This window comes from Coregonus clupeaformis, unplaced genomic scaffold (assembly GCF_020615455.1).
Source record: "Coregonus clupeaformis isolate EN_2021a unplaced genomic scaffold, ASM2061545v1 scaf1444, whole genome shotgun sequence".
Classification (NCBI taxonomy): Eukaryota; Metazoa; Chordata; class Actinopteri; order Salmoniformes; family Salmonidae; genus Coregonus; species Coregonus clupeaformis.
The window spans coordinates 40,902-50,000 of record NW_025534898.1 but is presented as its reverse complement, the minus strand read 5'-3'; the positions used below and the strand labels follow the sequence as shown (position 1 = coordinate 50,000).

Genomic DNA, 9,099 nt, shown 5'->3' with positions numbered 1-9,099 from the left:
TATTATACTATCTATTTACTCTATATCTATGTCCTTATTATACTATCTATTTACTCTATATCTATGTCCTTATTATACTATCTATTTACTCTATATCATTATCCTTATTATACTATCTATTTACTCTATATCTATGTCCTTATTATACTATCTATTTACTCTATATCTATATCCTTATTATACTGTCTATTTACTCTATATCTATATCCTTATTATACTGTCTATTTACTCTATATCTATATCCTTATTATACTATCTATTTACTCTATATCTATGTCCTTATTATACTATCTATTTACTCTATATCTATATCCTTATTATACTCTCTATTTACTCTATATCTATGTCCTTATTATACTATCTATTTACTCTATATCTATGTCCTTATTATACTATCTATTTACTCTATATCTATGTCCTTATTATACTATCTATTTACTCTATATCTATATCCTTATTATACTCTCTATTTACTCTATATCTATGTCCTTATTATACTATCTATTTACTCTATATCATTATCCTTATTATACTATCTATTTACTCTATATCATTATCCTTATTATACTATCTATTTACTCTATATCTATGTCCTTATTATACTCTCTATTTACTCTATATCTATGTCCTTATTATACTATCTATTTACTCTATATCTATGTCCTAGGTCTTCCATTTGAAGTTGTTGGCGCATGTTTTGAAGCATGTTGAGTCAAGACTGTCTTTCGTATTCATTACAATGGAGCAACAGGCTGTCGGTTCAGGCCACAATTAGTCCTCTCTCTCTGTGTGTGTGTCAAATCAAATGTATTGGTCACATACACGTGTTTAACAGATGTTATTGCGGGTGTAGCGAAATGCTTGTGTGTGTGTGTGTGTATTTATGCTTGCTGTGCGTGCACATGTGTCGTTGGAAAGGGAGTGTAGAATGAATCAACCTACTGTAAAAGTGCTGCTGTGAAATGTCTTGCTTGGTTGGGTTCTTTATAACAGTCATCCTACTGTCCATTTCAGATGTCCCAATTAGCACGTGATAGCGTTAGCATAGCTTTTACAAAGGGATGCTATGCATTAGCATGTGCTAACGCTAGCAGCACGGTGTTCACATAGGCCTGCGTTAGCATGATGTGCTAACGTTATTGTAGCGCCTGTCGAGTCGGTGTTAGATCCCCTTGGTTGAACGCATATCAATGGCCCATTGGGAGGGGCTAGATGGCCGTGCTCGACCAAGATGGCGCCAGAGGAGATGGCTGAAGTTTTACGGCCCCCTAACCAATTGTGTTATTATGTGTGTTTTTTTCGCGTTATTTGTAATTTATTCTGTACATAATACTGATCTACCCCCAAAAAAATATGTATGTGTCCATTTCCTCCTCATTAAAACGTCATGTTCCTGTTGTGTGTGTGTGTGTGTGCTACCTGCCATCTATGGTTCCATTCTCTTCCATAGCGTTCAATTATTCACCAGCCAAAGGCCTGTGAGTGTGACGTCTGTATCCTTTTACCCATGAGAGGCCTGCAGGAGTGTGTGTGTGTGTGTGTGTGAGTGTGTGTGAGTGTGTGTGTGTGTGTGTGTGTGTGTGTGTGTGTGTGAGTGAGACACCCACTCTTTCAGTGAGCTGGATCATTGTCGTCAACAACCCTCCCTCTCCTTCCCTCATTCTCTCTCTCTTTCATTCTCTCTCTCCCTCTGAGTCGTTCTGTCTCTTCTTTGTGATGCGGTACAGTGGTCAGGTCTCTCTGCGGAGCCCCTCTCCCGTGTGTGTGATGGGGAGTGGAGGCGTGTGTGTGTGTGTGTGAGGTCAGAGGAGAAGGAGAGTAGAGCAGTCTCTCAACCTGTTTATTACCTGCAAGCTAAAGTGTTGGTCCTTCCTGCTTGGACGATCACTGGGATGTAGAAAATGCCACTTGAGGACTGACCAACTTGGTGTCAGATTACGGAGGGAACCGTCAGCAACATCCTTCATGTTTTAGTACCAGGCCACTGGTCTTTCCTCCTTGGTTGACTGTCTAGATGAGAACAGCTAACACTTGAGAGAATTCAGTCTGAATCGTTGTCAGACAACTACTGAGGACAACATCCTTCATGGGACTCACTGGCACGCTATGGTTCTTTCTCCTTGGGTGACTTGCTGATTTACTTAGGCCCATCGCTCCCCAGGGAGCATAGGTCATCGACGACTACTCTCCATCTGTTCTGGGCTGCCTTCTCAATCCTTGGATGACCTAGAACTGATTAAATCGGTTTTCGGGTAACGTATCGGAGGGACCAGACGGCATCATTCCCAGGGACCGGTTCTGGTCCGAGGGCCAGGGGTTTGAGACACAGTGGATTAACTGTAGAGTATGGATGGAGGGAACTGGTTCCTCCTGAGAATGAGTTATCTGCCTCGTTGGCATCACACCGGCTCCTACCAGTTATACCCAGGTAAGACAGTAGTGGTACCAGCTACACCCAGGGAAGACAGTAGTGGTACCAGCTACACCCAGACAGTAGTGGTACCAGCTATACCCAGGGAAGACAGTAGTGGTACCAGCTATACAATCAATCAATCAATCAATTTTATTTTATATAGCCCTTCTTACATCAGCTAATATCTCGAAGTGCTGTACAGAAACCCAGCCTAAAACCCCAAACAGCTAGTAATGCAGGTGTAGAAGCACGGTGGCTAGGAAAAACTCCCTAGAAAGGCAAAACCTAGGAAGAAACCTAGAGAGGAACCAGGCTATGAGGGGTGGCCAGTCCTCTTCTGGCTGTGCCGGGTGGAGATTATAACAGAACCATGCCAAGATGTTCAAAAATGTTCATAAGTGACAAGCATGGTCAAATAATAATCAGGAATAAATCTCAGTTGGCTTTTCATAGCCGATCATTAGAGTTTAAAACAGCAGGTCTGGGACAGGTAGGGGTTCCATAACCGCAGGCAGAACAGTTTAAACTGGAATAGCAGCAAGGCCAGGCGGACTGGGGACAGCAAGGAGTCACCACGGCCGTAGTCCCGACGTATGGTCCTAGGGCTCAGGTCTCTCAGTTGGCTTTTCATAGCCGATCATTTAGAGTTGAAAACAGCAGGTCTGGGACAGGTAGGGGGTTTCGTAGCCGCAGGCAGAACAGTTGAAACTGGAATAGCAGCAAGGCCAGGCGGACTGGGGACAGCAAGGTGTCATCATGCCCGGTAGTCCTGACGTATGGTCCTAGGGCTCAGGTTCTCAGAGAGAAAGAGAGAACGAGAGAATTAGAGAGAGCATACTTAAATTCACACAGGACACTGGATAAGACAGGAGAAGTACTCCAGGTATAACCAACTAACCCCAGCCCCCGACACATAAACTACTGCAGCATAAATACTGGAGGCTGAGACAGGAGCGGTCCGGAGACACTGTGGCCCCATCCGAAGAAACCCCGGACAGGGCCAAACAGGAAGGATATAACCCCACCCACTCCGCCAAAGCACAGCCCCCGCACCACTAGAGGGATATCCCCAACCACCAACTTACAATCCTGAGACAAGGCCGAGTATAGCCCACAGAGGTCTCCACCACAGCACAAACCAAGGGGGCGCCAACCCAGACAGGAAGATCACGTCAGTAACTCAACCCACTCAAGTGACGCACCCCTCCCAGGGACGGCATGAAAGAGCACCAGCAAGCCAGTGACTCAGCCCCTGCAACAGGGTTAGAGGCAGAGAACCCCAGTGGAGAGGGGAACCGGCCCGGCAGAGACAGCAAGGGCTGTTCGTTGCTCCAGCCTTTCCGTTCACCTTCACACTCCTGGGCCAGACTACACTCAATCATATGACCTACTGAAGAGATAAGTCTTCAGTAAAGACTTAAAGGTTGAGACCGAGTCTGCGTCTCTCACATGGGTAGGCAGACTGTTCCATAAAAATGGAGATCTATAGGAGAAAGCCCTGCCTCCCGCTGTTTGCTTAGAAATTCTAGGGACAATTAGGGAGGCCTGCGTCTTGTGACCGTAGCGTACGTATTGGTATGTACGGCAGGACCAACTCGGAAAGATAGGTAGGAGCAAGCCCATGTAACGCTTTATAGGTTAACAGTAAAACCTTGAAATCAGCCCTTGCCTTAACAGGAAGCCAGTGTAGGGAAGCTAGCACTGGAGTAATATGATCAAATTTCTTGGTTCTAGTCAGGATTCTAGCAGCCGTATTTAGCACTAACTGAAGTTTATTTAGTGCTTTATCCGGGTAGCCGGAAAATAGAGCATTGCAGTAGTCTAATCTAGAAGTAACAAATGCATGGATTAATTTTTCTGCATCATTTTTGGACAGAAAATTTCTGATTTTTGCAATGTTACGTAGATGGAAAAAAGCTGTCCTTGAAACAGTCTTGATATGTTCGTCAAAAGAGAGATCAGGGTCAAGAGTAACGCCTAGGTCCTTCACAGTTTTATTTGAGACGACTTTACAACCATCAAGATGAATTGTCAGATTTAACAGAAGATCTCTTTGTTTCTTGGGACCTAGTACAAGCATCTCTGTTTTGTCCGAGTTTAAAAGTAAAAAGTTTTCAGCCATCCACTTCCTTATGTCTGAAACACAGGCTTCTAGCGAGGGCAATTTTGGGGCTTCACCATGCTTCATTGAAATGTACAGCTGTGTGTCATCCGCATAGCAGTGAAAGTTAACATTATGTTTTCGAATAACATCCCCAAGAGGTAAAATATATAGTGAAAACAATAGTGGTCCTAAACGGAACCTTGAGGAACACCGAAATGTACAGTTGATTTGTCGGAGGACAGACCATTCACAGAGACAAACTGATATCTTTCCGACAGGTAGGATCTAAACCAGGCCAGAACTTGTCCGTGTAGACCAATTTGGGTTTCCAGTCTCTCCAAAAGAATGTGGTGATCGATGGTGTCAAAGGCAGCACTAAGGTCTAGTAGCACGAGGACAGATGCAGAGCCTCGGTCTGACGCCATTAAAAGGTCATTTACCACCTTCACAAGTGCAGTCTCAGTGCTATGATGGGGTCTAAAACCAGACTGAAGCATTTCGTATACATTGTTTGTCTTCAGAAAGGCAGTGAGTTGCTGCGCAACAGCTTTTTCTAAAATTTTTGAGAGGAATGGAAGATTCGATATAGGCCGATAGTTTTTTATATTTTCCGGGTCAAGGTTTGGCTTTTTCAAGAGAGGCTTTATCACTGCCACTTTTAGTGAGTTTGGTACACATCCGGTGGATAGAGAGCTGTTTATTATGTTCAACATAGGAGGGCCAAGCACAGGAAGCAGCTCCTTCAGCAGTTTAGTAGGAATAGGATCCAGTATGCAGCTTGAAGATTTAGAGGCCATGATTATTTTCATCATTGTGTCAAGAGATATAGTACTAAAACACTTAAGTGTCTCTCCCGATCCCAGGCCCTCGCAGAGCTGTGCAGATCCAGGACAGCTAAGCCCTGGAGGAATACGCAGATTCAAAGAGGAGTCCGTAATTTGCTTTCTAATGGTCATGATCTTTTCCTCAAAGAAGTTCATGAATTTATCACTGCTGAAGTGAAAACCATCCTCTCTTGGGGAATGCTGCTTTTAGTTAGCTTTGCAACAGTATCAAAAAGAAATTTTGGATTGTTCTTATTTTCCTCGATTAATTTGGAAAAGTAGGATGATCGAGCAGCAGTGAGGGCTCTTCGGTACTGCACGGTACTGTCTTTCCAAGCTAGTCGGAAGACTTCCAGTTTGGTGTGGCGCCATTTCCGTTCCAATTTCCTGGAAGCTTGCTTCAAAGCTCGGGTATTTTCTGTATACCAGGGAGCTAGTTTCTTATGACAAATGTTTTTCGTTTTTAGGGGTGCAACTGCATCTAGGGTATTGCGCAAGGTTAAATTGAGTTCCTCAGTTAAGTGGTTAACTGATTTTTGTCCTCTGACGTCCTTGGGTAGGCAGAAGGAGTCTGGAAGGGCATCAATGAATTTTTGTGTTGTCTGAGAATTTATAGCACGACTTTTGATGCTCCTTGGTTGGGGTCTGAGCAGATTATTTGTTGCGATTGCAAACGTAATAAAATGGTGGTCCGATAGTCCAGGATTTTGTGGAAAAACATTAAGATCTACAACATTTATTCCATGGGACAAAACTAGGTCCAGAGTATGACTGTGGCAGTGAGTAGGTCCAGAGACATGTTGGACAAAACCCACTGAGTCGATAATGGCTCCGAAAGACTTTTGGAGTGGGTCTGTGGACTTCTCCATGTGAATATTAAAATCACCAAAAATTAGAATATGATCTGCTATGACTACAAGGTCTGATAGGAATTCAGGAAACTCAGAGAGGAACGCTGTATATGGCCCAGGAGGCCTGTAAACAGTAGCTATAAAAGTGATTGAGTAGGCTGCATAGATTTCATGACTAGAAGCTCGAAAGATGAAAACGTCATTTTTTTTTGTAAATTGAAATTTGCTATCGTAAATGTTAGCAACACCTCCGCCTTTGCGGGATGCACGGGGGAATATGGTCACTAGTGTAACCAGGAGGTGAGGCCTCATTTAACACAGCAAATTCATCAGGCTTAAGCCATGTTTCAGTCAGGCCAATCACATCAAGATTATGATCAGTGATTAGTTCATTGACTATGACTGCCTTTGAAGTGAGGGATCTAACATTAAGTAACCCTATTTTGAGATGTGAGGTATCACGATCTCTTTCAATAATGGCAGGAATGGAGGAGGTCTTTATCCTAATAAGATTGCTAGGGTGAACACCACCATGTTTAGTTTTGCCCAACCTAGGTCGAGGCACAGACACAGTCTCAATGGGTATGGCTGAGCTGACTACACTGACTATGCTATTGGCAGACTCCACTAAGCTGGCAGGTTGGCTAACAGCCTGCTGCCTGGCCTGCACCCTATTTCACTGTGGGGCTAGAGGAGTTAGAGCCCTATCTATGTTGGTAGATAAGAGGAGAGCACCCCTCCAGTTAGGATGGAGTCCGTCACTCCTCAGCAGGTCAGGCTTGATCCTGTTTGTGGGTGAGTCCCAGAAAGAGGGCCAATTATCCACAAATGTTATCTTTTGGGAGGGGCAGAAAACAGTTTTCAACCAGCGATTGAGTGCTGAGACTCTGCTGTAGAGCTCGTCACTTCCCCTAACTGGGAGGGGGCCAGAGACAATTACTTCGATGCCGACACATCTTTCTAGCTGATTTACACGCTGAAGCTATGTTGCACTTGGTGACCTCTGACTGTTTCATCCTAACATCGTTGGTGCCGACGTGATAACAATATGTCTCTATACTCTCTACACTCGCCAGTTTTAGCTTTAGCCAGCACCATCTTTAGATTAGCCTTAACGTCGGTAGCCCTGCCCCCTGGTAAACAGTGTATGATCGCTGGGTGATTCGTTTTAAGTCTAATACTGCGGGTAATGGAGTCGCCAATGACTAGGGTTTTCAATTTGTCAGAGCTAATGGTGGGAGCCTTGAGTCTCAGACCCCGTAACGGGAGGAGTAGAGACTAGAGAAGACTCAGACTCAGACTCCGACTCGCTACATAATGGGGAAAACCGGTTGAAGGTTTCTGTCGGCTGAATGAGCGACACCGGTTGAGCATTCCAACAGTATTTCCCTCCAGAAGCCATGAGAAAGTTGTCCGGCTCGGGGGGACTGTGCGGGGGATTTATACTAACATTACTGTCTGTACTTACTGGTGGCACAGACGCTGTTTCTTCCTTTCCTACACTGATATTACCCTTGCCTAACGATTGCGTCTGAAGCTGGGCTTGTAGCACAGCTATTCTCGCCGTAAGGCGAGAATTCTCCTGTATATTATGAGTACAGCGACTGCAATTAGAAGACATCATGTTAATGTTACTACTTAGCTTCGCTGTTGAAGATGTTGATGAACCATGTCCAGATAAAGCGTCCGGGTGAGAAAAGTTGAATAAGGGAAAAAAGTTGCGATGGAAAAAGGGAAAATAACGTAAAGTTGGCAGCTAAAACGCACAGGAAAAAGACTCTTCTGACTCTTCTGTCTCGGGATAAACGTCCGGGGTGAAAAAGTTTAACGAAAAAGATGAGTGAGGACAAAACTAAAAAGTTGGTAAATTTGTTGAACACAGAGATTGATTAAACGTTTATTAAAAGTAAAACGTGAATAGTTTGTTAGGTAGCCAAGTAGCAACAAACAGCAGAGCAGCACGGAGACAATGCGGAAGCGATACCCAGGGAAGACAGTAGTGGTACCAGCTATACCCAGACAGTAGTGGTACCAGTTATACCCAGGGAAGACAGTAGTGGTACCAGTTATACCCAGGGAAGACAGTAGTGGTACCAGTTATACCCAGACAGTAGTGGTACCAGTTATACCCAGACAGTAGTGGTACCAGTTATACCCAGGGAAGACAGTAGTGGTACCAGTTATACCCAGACAGTAGTGGTACCAGCTATACCCAGGGAAGACAGTAGTGGTACCAGTTATACCCAGACAGTAGTGGTACCAGTTATACCCAGACAGTAGTGGTACCAGTTATACCCAGGGAAGACAGTAGTGGTACCAGTTATACCCAGACAGTAGTGGTACCAGCTATACCCAGGGAAGACAGTAGTGGTACCAGTTATACCCAGACAGTAGTGGTACCAGTTATACCCAGACAGTAGTGGTACCAGTTATACCCAGGGAAGACAGTAGTGGTACCAGTTATACCCAGACAGTAGTGGTACCAGCTATACCCAGGGAAGACAGTAGTGGTACCAGTTATACCCAGACAGTAGTGGTACCAGTTATACCCAGACAGTAGTGGTACCAGTTATACCCAGGGAAGACAGTAGTGGTACCAGTTATACCCAGACAGTAGTGGTACCAGCTATACCCAGGGAAGACAGTAGTGGTACCAGTTATACCCAGGGAAGACAGTAGTGGTACCAGTTATACCCAGACAGTAGTGGTACCAGCTATACCCAGACAGTAGTGGTACCAGCTATACCCAGGGAAGACAGTAGTGGTACCAGCTATACCCAGACAGTAGTGGTACCAGTTATACCCAGGGAAGACAGTAGTGGTACCAGCTATACCCAGACAGTAGTGGTACCAGTTATACCCAGGGAAGACAGTAGTGGTACCAGCTACACCCAGGGAAGACAGTAG

The 9,099-nt window shown here is 44.5% G+C and overlaps 1 protein-coding gene across 1 annotated transcript in view; it reads left to right on the top strand.

Annotated features, from left to right (window-relative positions):
- The window catches only part of LOC121570107 (regulator of G-protein signaling 12), a 113,721-nt gene that overhangs the window by 79,511 nt on the left and 25,111 nt on the right, over nt 1–9,099 (top strand).